This window comes from Aulonocara sp. 'chitande type north' Nkhata Bay, linkage group LG4 (genome assembly GCF_057382095.1).
Source record: "Aulonocara sp. 'chitande type north' Nkhata Bay isolate Kocher_YH1m ecotype deep benthic linkage group LG4, A_spYH_male_GT1.1, whole genome shotgun sequence".
NCBI lineage: Eukaryota > Metazoa > Chordata > Actinopteri > Cichliformes > Cichlidae > Aulonocara > Aulonocara sp. 'chitande type north' Nkhata Bay.
The window spans coordinates 20,537,687-20,549,026 of record NC_141347.1 but is presented as its reverse complement, the minus strand read 5'-3'; the positions used below and the strand labels follow the sequence as shown (position 1 = coordinate 20,549,026).

Genomic DNA, 11,340 nt, shown 5'->3' with positions numbered 1-11,340 from the left:
AATAGCGCAAAAAACTGCACATTCCAGGGTGGCCTTTTGTTGTGGGCAGTCTGAGGTACACCTGTGCACTACTCATGATGTCAGATCAGCATCCTGATGTGGCACACCTGTGAGGTGGGATGGATTATCTCAATATAGCAGATGTGCCCACTACCACACATTTGGACTGATTTGTGACCACTGTTTGGGAGGGATGGTTATATTGTGTATCTGGAATGAATTTTAGGTCTCTACGTCCATCCCATGGGGAATGGGAGCAGTAACAAAGGTGTTGCGTTTATATTTTTGTTGAGTGTATATTTGGCCATTGTTTATAGGTCAGGTTTTTATATGGGACGAATCCAAAGACCAGGTCAGCGATTCCAGAACCCAGAGTGTTCCAGTGTTCACTGGATGGCGAGCCAACCCAAGATCCTAGGAGATGATATGCATATACACGCACACTCATTTGCACACTGATGGACTACAATCCTCTACTGTACAAGTAGTACGGTAGGACAGACAATCACACACACTCCTTGTCGGACGAATTCTATTGTCATACACCCGTTTGTCATGGGCCCCACCGGTACCATTTGGACTTAAAAAAAAAGACTAATTCTTTTACTTGTGCACAATTTTATTTTATTCTATTTTTTTTTACTTTGGGGGAAACTTTTATACTTGACATTCTGTTAAAACCTGTTGTGATACTGTGTTGTTTACAAATTTCTTTTACAAGGCTTAACATCATTAAAGTACTTTTAAAGCCACACAACTGTGTTTGTCTAGTTTCTCTGCCATTCGTGTACCAGAGCTCTAAGAGTCGTTCTCAGTCTTCTGATACTAGCTCAAATTACTTATTACCTTGGTAATTATCCATTGGTACTTTATATAACTCCACGCAAGTGCTACATATTCAAGATCAGCATAAATGACAAACCTATGCCAAAGACAAGGCGAGGCATCCTCTCATTTGTAAGTGTAATATATGACCCATTGGGCGTTCTGTCTCCTGTCATTCTACCAGCAAAAATCTTTCCGCGAGCGCTATGTGGCAGGAAGATCTCATGGGATGAGGAAATCCCAGCTGAACTGGCTCTAAGGTCACAGGTTTGGCATTCAGAGCTTCCTAAACTTCATGGCTTTGCCATCAACAGGTGTTTGAAACCTGCTGGATTTGGAGTGGTCATATCTGCACAATTACACCACTTCGCTGATGCCAGTGCGAGAGGTCATGGAGTCGTTACTTACCTCCGTATCACAAACCAGAAAAGAGAAACTCACTCCTCATTCATCACTGGCAAGTCCAGATTGTCTCCTCTGAAGCAAATAACAATTCCACGTCTCGAGTTGACAGCAGCTGCAGTTGCTGTAAAAATTTACAATCTCATGAGAAAGGATCTGCAAATGCCACAAATAGGAATCTGTGTTTTGGTCTGACAGTACCACTGTTTTAAAGTACATCTTCCGTGAGAACATCAGATTTAAGACATTTGTAGAAAATAGTGTCACTTATTAGAGACAACACAAAACCAAGTCAGTGGATGTATGTAAACTCTGAATTAAACCCTGCTGACCACGCTTCAAGAGGAATAAACACAGACACAGTTATGAAGTGTCCAAACTGGATTGCTGGGCCAGAGTTTTTGACAAAAGATTTAAAAAGAATTGACCAATTCCACCGGACATGAAAGAAATACCAAAAAAATGATGTCAAAGAGGCAATGAGTGTGGATGTTACAGAAATGCATGAAAACCCACTAAACAAACTGATCACTACTCAGACTGGTGCCGTGTAAAAAAGGCATCTTCCTGGATAATCATGTTCAAGCAGCTGCTTCGCAGGTTAAGCGCACATTGGAAGCTTCTTATGTCACAAGCAAGTGGCTGTGAAAGCTGCAAAAGGAAAGCTGAAAAGGTTGTAGGTCAAATGCAGCAGTTCAAATCATGTATTAAGGGATCTTCGCTCACTACTTCAGATGTTGCAATAGCAGAAACTGAGATTGAGTTTTGTCAAAATCAAGGCTTTGCAGAAGAACTTGCAAGTCTTCCTAAAGGTGACAAGCTTAAAAGGAGCAGTCACATTGCGAAGCTGGATCCTTTTGTCCAGGATGGAATTTTAAGGGTTGGCGGTAGGTTGCACGAGTCTGCACTACCTGCTGACGTTAAGCATCCAGTGATTCTCATGTTTCTACTTTGATTCTGAGACACATTCACCAAGAAACAGGTCATGGAGGAAGGAATTACACATTATCCAGGCTGAGAGAAAGATTCTAGATTCCATAGGCAAATTCAGCAATAAGAAAGATCCTGTCAAAGTGTGTAACATGTAGAAGGACATATGCAAAACCTGGTGAACAAAGAATGGCAAACTTGCCACAAGATCGGCTGATGCCTGACAAACCACCATTCACAAATGTGGGAATAGACTACTTTGGACCTTTTGAGGTCAAACATAGGCGTAGCAGAGTTAAGCGATATAGTGTATTCAGTGGCGGTCCTAGCCTGTTTGGCACCCCACCTACACACACACACACATTATGGATTGTACATTAACATAAAACTTGTTGGAACCATACTGAATTTCACCAGAGAAACACACACATACATGAAGAGAGAGAGAGTATGCATACTATGCAAACGACTACCAAACAGCCATCATAATTCGCCATACAATGAGAACAGGACAAATAAAGAATTGACAATGACTAATTAATATTGTGCTGAACACACGCTCTTTTCTGGAATATTCTCACTAATTTTCTTGATATTTATTTATAATCACCTCTGTTAATCCTTGATATTTATAATTGAGTGATCTGTATATATTAGTGATATTTCTTAAATGTGTGAAATCTGTCAAATAAGGTATTGTTTGGAGTTTAGTCTGTTACTGTTACTATTTTTACCATTTCTTCTTGGAGCAACTGTAACCCACATAATTTCCAGAATCAGAATACTTAATAAAGTATTCTGATTCTGATTGTTTCAGGATGACCTGCCATTATCCAATGACACATCTGCTTACCTGTATCTTTTGCTCGTTTCTCCTCCTCTTGTTTTCTCTTTTTTCTAAACTGAGGGCCTGATGGCTTTGAATTTTTATTGTCCATCTTCCATCGGTTTTAATTTTGCACTCCAGTATGAACACCCATCCCCCAACCCGAGGATCACCACAACATAACCTAACAGACCTACTCCTTAGTTCACAGATTCACTTTGTCTAAGGTGTATTTCTGGGATTTCGCACAACCCAGGATTCAAATCATGAATACATAATGGGCTTGGATTTATTTCCATAAGAAGAAAAACAACATATACATGTACAAATGTGAAATGGTCATATGTAGTGTGAAAGAGCTATTTGACATCTTTAAATTCAAAGTAATGTATAAATCCACTTACATAAAACATGAAAAGGCGGAGCAGCGATGCCTATCTCAGCCAGTGTATAATGGTGGGGCAAGATGGCAGCTTCCACAACATGACGCCAGCTCCTATGTATTTTTAGTAGATAAATGATACGTTTATGTATCAATTTGTTAGAAGATGTAATTACACCTTAATTATGTAATTAGAAGCAAAAATTATTTTTTAAATCAAATCACCTCAAAAAAATACTGTCTATACTTTCTAGTTGATTCTTTACCTCTAAAAGGGGTGGCTGTGGCTCAGGAGGTGGAGCAGGTCATCTACTAATCAGATGGTTTTTGGGTCGATCCCTGGCTGCTCCAGACTGCATGCTAACTGTCTTTGGGCAAGACATTAACCCCAAGTCACTCTCTGATGCATTCATCAGAGTATGAATGTGTGTGAATGTTAGATAGAAAGCACAGAAAAAGGGCTTCTATGAACAGGTGTGAATGAGGCAACCTGTATAGAGCGCTTTGAATGTTCAGGTAGAGTAGAAAAGCACTGTAACAAATTTCTCTGTGTTGATTTATTTTGGACCTCAAACATTACTCACCTTGTTACAGGTTTCTTTATTAATGCTGAAAACCCAGAATGGAAACTGACCTTACTGCTTCCTTCCTTTCCAAACTATTGCGGCTCCTCCAACCAACGGCCGCGGCAGGCTAAACATGAGGACACAGATGACGCGCAACAGTAAACACATGAGATACACCTCTGTACTATTTGCTACTTTTATTCCACATACAACTGTCCACTATACAAATCGGCACACGGGCTCAAACCATTAAACAAATGCACAGACTGCACAAATAACTGCACCATTTACTATGCCAAATTTCAACATTGGCCTATTGCATAACTTAGTGCATAACATAAACCATCAAGTTACAGTCAAAAAATGCATCAAAATGATTCAAGCTGCGCTCAAGCTGCAGTCAACAGAAGGTTTCGCCTCATGTTCACCCTACCTTTCTGCTCATCAACATCAGGTGCCGTGAACAGGTGAGTGCAACCATATTTATCACCTAACACACCCATGAGTCACACCCCACACCCGTGTACCAATACAGTGAGTGCATTTAAACCAACCCACTTAATCAAAAAAGGAACAACTCATATGACTCCTACACAAACTACTGCCTAACACATAGATTAAGCTCGTCAAACATCTTTCTAATCAGTTCTTTGGCAACAACAGAATGACTTCAAGGCGTTGCCGTGTATTTGTGTAGTATGTTGGGTTGCATGGTACTAAGTGTGAGATTATAATATTATTTTATGCCATGTTACCCCTAATTAAAGATTGTGAATTATTATGTAGTTTTAGTTTGCATTATTCTCCTGAATTAGAAGAAGGTGGTAACTATTGCATTTGTTAAACTGATTTGCATTACATTAGACTGCTGATTTATTTAAGGTGTTTGGGCAATTACCCATTTTGTAGATGAGGAAGGACATGTTCTAGGACATCAAGATTTTTGCCAAAAGTTTAATATTAATATTAATATTGTTTTTGATTTCTGAAATCAACTTACTCCACCAACAAAACAGTAAAACAACAGTTCATACGCGTAATGAGTATTATTCTGGGCAGCTCTGTGTCTTCCTACATTGCTCCGAGCCCTCTTTCAGGCGAGCCAGTAACCTCTACGAGTCCTGTTTCAGATGAGAATGTTACTAACAGGTGTGGCCACGTAAATTTCTACGAGTCCTTTTGCAGACGAGAATGTTACTTAACCTGTATATTTTATGTACAGACCACAGGTTGCCTCAGTCGTTTTTTTCGCAAGGTGTGTTGAGTGTAAAATATTCACCTCAGTGGATTGTCGCCGGTCTGACGTCCGTCATCAACCCCCACTGTCGTGGACCTGTATAAGATGCTGGCCAGGACCCGAATTCACGTCCCTGGACTTTATCCTTTCCGGGAAAGGAGCTGTGCACAGGCTTCAACGCAGGTTTATCACGACGTCGGGACTTGATGAGGGGGTTTGGGTTCGAAGGACCAATTAAATGTCAAGGGTGAACAGTTATCAAACACTTAGGTGAAGAAATGACACTCAGACAGTTCAACAGTTAACGTGCACGGGTGAGAGCTTGAAAAGACTCACACCCCCACACTTGGCTTGCATCTTTATTTATTCACTCAGTATAGTGATGTCACATGGCAAAGCAAAGATAAAACAGGAACTTTAGCTGCACGCTCTTCACTCGTGGGGGGAGAACATGCAGTTCCTGGAACTTAATCTAACAATAACAGCTGGTTTTCACAACTTATTTTGGTTAATGCTTTGTACGCTTGCAAAGATGATTATATTTGCACACATCTCTTGTGATTTCCTGAACAGTGGTGAGCCACTGTTCAGAGAGTTTATGATAGAAAGACATTTGCATAAGCATGAAATATAAACACTTATTAGTATGTCACTCAGTTACATTTCATGACAATAAAAGTTAAAAATTCTCTGACAAATATCCAATGTTCTAAAAGTAAATTTAATCGGGTTATAAAATCCATTCCATTGTCACTTAAAAACATAGTTGTAAATGATATAATATATTCTGACATCTCCCCCAAGTTAAGGCAATTATATATAGATGGTATTCGATTTTGTGATGTTAAATGCAATAATAAGTTTCTTAGATCTTCATTAAGGAGTCTTTATTCTCCAAATTTACTTAGACATAATTACATATTAAAAGATTTCCAAAGGGAAGAAATTGAAAAAATAAGAACTGATTATATCACCTTCCCTATCCCTCCTAAAGGGAAAGAAGTCCAATTTAAAATCTTGAATAAAATTTACCCAACAAATAGACTCCTATAGATTCAAAATAGAAACGGGTAATTGTGTATTTTGTGAAACAGAAGAGGAGGATTTGGACCATCTATTCTTTTTGTGCAATTTTATACAAATATTTTGGTTGGATTTTCATACCTGGCTTTATTCCAGTGGGATTCAAATTACCCCATTTACCTTAAATATGATAATGTTTGGAGTGTTTTTGAAAGAAAAGAAAGCTAATTATGGTGTTAATGTGTTATTAATCTTGTGCAAGCATTTCATACATAAATGTCGCTTTTTTAAGACTAAACCAACACTAGCTTACTGGAAAAACGACTTAAACCTGTTGGTTAAATCTTTGACTTTAGTTAAAAAGAAAAAGGCTGCTTTTTTTGTTTCCTTTATGGAAGATTTTGATTTAGTGAGTTAATAATCTGTTAAATTATGTGACCCCATCTTTATTTTCACTATGTATGAAAGTTGCTAATATGTAAGAAATGTCTATTCTCTGAATCTGTAATATATGGTGCATTTTGTTTGTATGTTTAAATTACTAATAAAAAAATAAAAAAATAAAAAAGCTCCACAATGCCATGGTTGTGCTCTCAACCAAACTCTGGTGTGGACAAGAGATATTTTATTTTGTATTCTTATGGTGACAGTTTATAATCAGAACTATCATTGATCAATCATTCATCATTGTTGAATCAGTTGATAGAATAATCTTTGATTTATATCTATGTTAATCTGAGCAAAGATTAATGTATGCATATTATCAGCACTTTAATCAGTCTATGGTTGTTCTGTATCATTCTTTCTATCTGCTTAAGTTGTTGCAAATGGTATTCACATCATTGTAGTTACACCTCCCGAAGCCGTGGGTCCAGTAGGACCTTTTACATTTACACACATATTCAGGTCTACACTAGGGCTGCCACGATTAGTCGACTAGTCACGATTATGTCGACTATCAAAATCGTCGACGACTGATTTAATAGTCGACGCGTCGTTTGAAGCTTTGTAAGATCCCAAAAGACGCAGGAATAAGTGGCAGGATTTAAGAGTGTAATAACGGACTGAAACAGAAGATGGCAGCACTGCATGTACAAGGATGCCAGCTGCCGTTAAACCCCGAAGAAGAAGAAATAGCGTCCCATAATTCATAGTGCGGCCCAGCTCAGTTTCCAACAATGGCGGCAGCTAGTTAGTTTTAATATTACTCTTATTATTCTTTCTGGGTCACAAAATAAACGTTTAACATATTTTCAGGCGAGAATGTAGCTGTGTAAACCTCAAATATCTGCTCAGTTTATCAAGACACCGCATATTTTCAAAAGCGCTCCGACGTTTTCGGAGACGTCTGTTACCCACTAGCTCGATAGCGAGCCAGGGGCAAGGCTAACTAGAGCCATGAGAACACCGGACTCCCGGCAAATCGTTTTCAAACCCACCGCCGTCTTTCGCTACTCAGGTTAAACATGATATATGAGTCACTTAGATAACTTAAAAAGGTTATTGTTTGGGTTTTTTTAGTATTTTATTTGTTCCTGAGTAAATCGGTTTGGCTGAGATTAAAGTTATAGTTTTTACACAGCTGAATAAACGTCAAGCAGACAGCTGATTATCAGAAGTGTGAGATGTCCTGTTATATTTTAGATAGCAAGAGTTTATTAAACTTCACCGAAACAATCTGCAAACTTCATTAAAATGTAATAAACTATCATCTTGTCTTTATTTTTAGTTAGCACAGACCTTAAACACTTAAAGCTGTAAGCTAATGATAGTTATATGAGAGCAGATGCTGCTGGTGCAATAAGCTGTAGTTTTACGTCCAATGGATGATGATCTGATTAGTCGACTAATCGCAAAAATAATCGGTGACTAGTCGACTATCAAAATAATCGTTTGTGGCAGCCCTAGTCTACACCAACATGCACAAAGAGAGTCATGTAGGACACGCACACACTTATGGAGAACTGTGAGGGCGTCTCAGGACATGCTCCCTGTTTGACATACACACACTCACAATAGACACGAATAGATATACACACCACACACACTGGTTTTCTCTAAGTGCTGGACTGAGTGGAAACATCTGGAGGCCATATAAGGGGAACTTCCTGAGTTCTGAGAACTGACTGATACTTATCATGTGACTTGACGTCATCATTGCAATAAAAGCCTTGTGACATGCTTGTTCGGGGGAGATCAGCTCTGAAAGGTTTGTGATGCTCATCTTCCCCACATATATATGTGTATAATAAAAACCACTATTTTGACATCTACTGAGGACCATGCAGTCGTTTGTCTCCTCCTCAAAAACTCGAACCTTGACACTGGTCATGTGACAATTACAAACTTTACCTCATACAAACTTTACAGCACTTTACATATTTAACAAACCCATATTTTGTAATCACATATTTTAGACATGTTTTTTAATTAATGTTAAACTTTTATCATCTTATCTTATAAATAAATGAACTAAATTAAGCATGAATCTATCACAGAAACATGTAATAACCAACTTTATTTTAACTGTCTCAGGGACAGTTACAGTTTCTATTACTACACTTTCATTTTCAGTAGTGCCTAGTCCCAGTCAGAAAAGACACGCCCAGGATCACTAAAGCAGTTCTTTGTGCAGCACAAACCCACAAATCCCCATTTCCAGGAAGGGTGTAAAAGTCTACTGATCAGATTAGGTAAGTACTTTACTAGGGGTGGGTTTAAAAGATCAATTTCCTGATTCAAATCGATTTAGTTTTAATAATGGGATCTTGATTAATTAAATCCTGAATCCTGAATTTTTAAATATAAATGTATTTTGCCAGAAACTACGGAAGCGTAGAGCTGCCACCCAGGCAAAAGAAAAATACAAGTGTATCACGTTATAACGTGAAAGGTTTATTGTTCTAACAAGATACTTTTCCTGTTTGTACAATATACTATCATGTTTGTACAATATACTTTTCACGTTTGAACAACATAATATCACGTTATTACAATATACATAATTATCACGTTCGTACTTGTATTTTTCTTTTGCCTGGGTGGCAGCTCTACGCTTCCGTACGAAACACCAGAATCTCAGGTTAAAGCTCACAAAGCAATTTCAACAACCGCCGTGTACTTCAAGAACAGTTTCCCATCTTAAATCTCAGTTTTCTCCATTATCCGCTTGCTTATCACGTAGTGTACTGATGTATACGCCGCTGTTTTGTTTCTTTTTTTTTTTGTTTTGTTTTTTGTTTGTTTGTTTTTTGGGGTTGTTTTTTATGGAACTTTAATGATTCGTGTAACCGAATTATGACGCTTGTCAGAAGTTTACTTTCAGTGTGTAGCGCAGTCACGAATGACTAACATATCATTAAAGTTCAATAAATGCATACCTTTGCCTAACAACAAAGGCATAAATGTGTTTGGGGTTTTCTTCCACGTTATATCAGTTGCGCACGGAAGTAGCTGTCAATGCAAATAATCCGGGCGTTGCCGTTTTAAGCAACAGTGCGCGCTCCCGAGGACGGCAATCACTTTCTGGCAGTCAGTCACTTTTTGGCACAACACCTGGTCTGTCCGATCCTTTTATCTTGGTAGAGATCACGCAGAGGTGTTTCCAAGTTTCACGCAATTCTTTTATTATCCATTTTCCTTACAGATGCATCTGGAGATCAGCAGACTGCATCCTAAAGGCAGATCTGAAGAATTCCGCACAGCAGTTACAGTTAGTCTTTGGTCTCCTCCTCCTAGAGTAAACACCCACGACAATGGAAAACTACTAGTAAAGTGACCAGGGGTGCTGACACCCTAACCCCCAACTTGTTTAAGGTACTGTCCGTTTGCCATTTGTCTGTCCCTCACCCTCAGTAACTCTTGCTTCCTGTCTTGGGGGTGGATGTTAACTGTTCCCCTGCCCTGCACCCCAGTTCCTTGTTCACATTCCAGGAATATTTTCTATTTATATGCTACCCCCTAGCAACCGCCATATTATAATATTGCAAGCAATCACACACTCTATAGTCTCCTTAACTCCTTAACTGTATATTAAGCAATCTATTATCCTCAACAATATGTACCGATAAATGATCAGAAGTATAATATTTCTGTCAGTCTGAGTAAAACAGAATTGAATCGAATCGGAGATTGACTTGAATCAGGACTGAATTAGAATTAGAATTGAAATAAGGGACAATACCCAGCCCTAGTATACCCGTCAAACAAGAAAGGTCATTACATTTTAAGACTAAGAGTGTTTATTTCTGGAAATGTAATAAGTTAAAAACAAAACAAAGTTGTAGTTTAACATTGCAAATCACAAAAAAAATAAAGCTTATAATTTAGTTAGATTAGAGCATCTGTTCCTGGGATGGTTCTGGATCTTTGTGACCCAGCATTTTGAGTTCTTGTATTTTATATTATAGTTTATGTTCTAAGCCCTTGGTTGTACTGTTTTGATTATTGTCAGGTTTCAGCTATGGTTGTCAAGTGAGTTCTTAGGTTTTGTGTGATGGTTTCCCTATGTTCCATGTTGTTTCTATTGTGCCTTTCTGTCCCATGTTCTGTCTCCCCAGTCTGTTAAATTTACATGTCTTGAGTTCAGTCAGTGTGTTTCCTGTTTTACTTTGAAGGTCTGTGTCCCATGTCAGTGTTTCTAGCCTTTCTCGATATGCGTACTTGTGCGTACTTGCGTTCTCGTGTACTCGTGATACGTCATCAGTCGGAGACCAAGTACACATCAAGCTGAGAACACGAAAAAGTCCCAGATGTGTTCTCACTCCGCCCCTTTTATCGAGTATGCATCGGTGGTGACTTGTGTGGACTTGGGCCCTTTCTCAATTCTCAAGTACGCGAGTACGTACTCGCTGAGAACGCATGGGAGTACGGACTTGCCGAGAACGCGAGTACGGACTTGATGATGTCACAGGTCCGGAGTTTTTACTGCCGTCCCCTCTTAATTTAACTGTGAGTAATATGTTATGAAGCTTAACTTTAATCACAGCCAAACCGGTTTACTCAGGAACAAATAAAACACTGAAATAAACCAAACATTAACATTTAGAAGTGATCTAAGTGACTTATATATCATGTTTAACCTCAGTAGTGAAATCTCTATTAATAAAAATAGTGTACGTGTACATACGTGTACATACCTTAATAAAAA

The 11,340-nt window shown here is 38.5% G+C and overlaps 1 protein-coding gene and 1 long non-coding RNA gene across 3 annotated transcripts in view; one reads left to right on the top strand and one right to left on the bottom strand.

Moving 5' to 3' along the window:
- Positions 1 to 327: 327 nt before the first annotated feature.
- LOC147332457 (uncharacterized) lies at positions 328 to 4,114 on the bottom strand. The gene is made up of 4 exons (XR_015128936.1): positions 4,000 to 4,114; positions 3,632 to 3,729; positions 3,388 to 3,479; positions 328 to 1,351 (listed from the first exon to the last, which is right to left on the bottom strand). It is a non-coding gene; the product is annotated as an uncharacterized LOC147332457 (long non-coding RNA).
- Positions 4,115 to 8,838: 4,724 nt separating this feature from the next.
- The window catches only part of LOC147332456 (sterile alpha motif domain-containing protein 9-like), a 14,347-nt gene continuing 11,845 nt past the window's right edge, over positions 8,839 to 11,340 (top strand). The window contains exons 1-2 of one of the 2 annotated variants that reach the window (XM_086289002.1): positions 8,839 to 8,884; positions 9,838 to 10,007. The gene's annotated coding sequence lies outside the window, so the exon portion shown is untranslated. Of the gene's footprint in view, positions 8,885 to 9,769; positions 10,008 to 11,340 lie in introns of those variants that run through there. The other variant, XM_086289003.1, reaches the window with a different exon arrangement.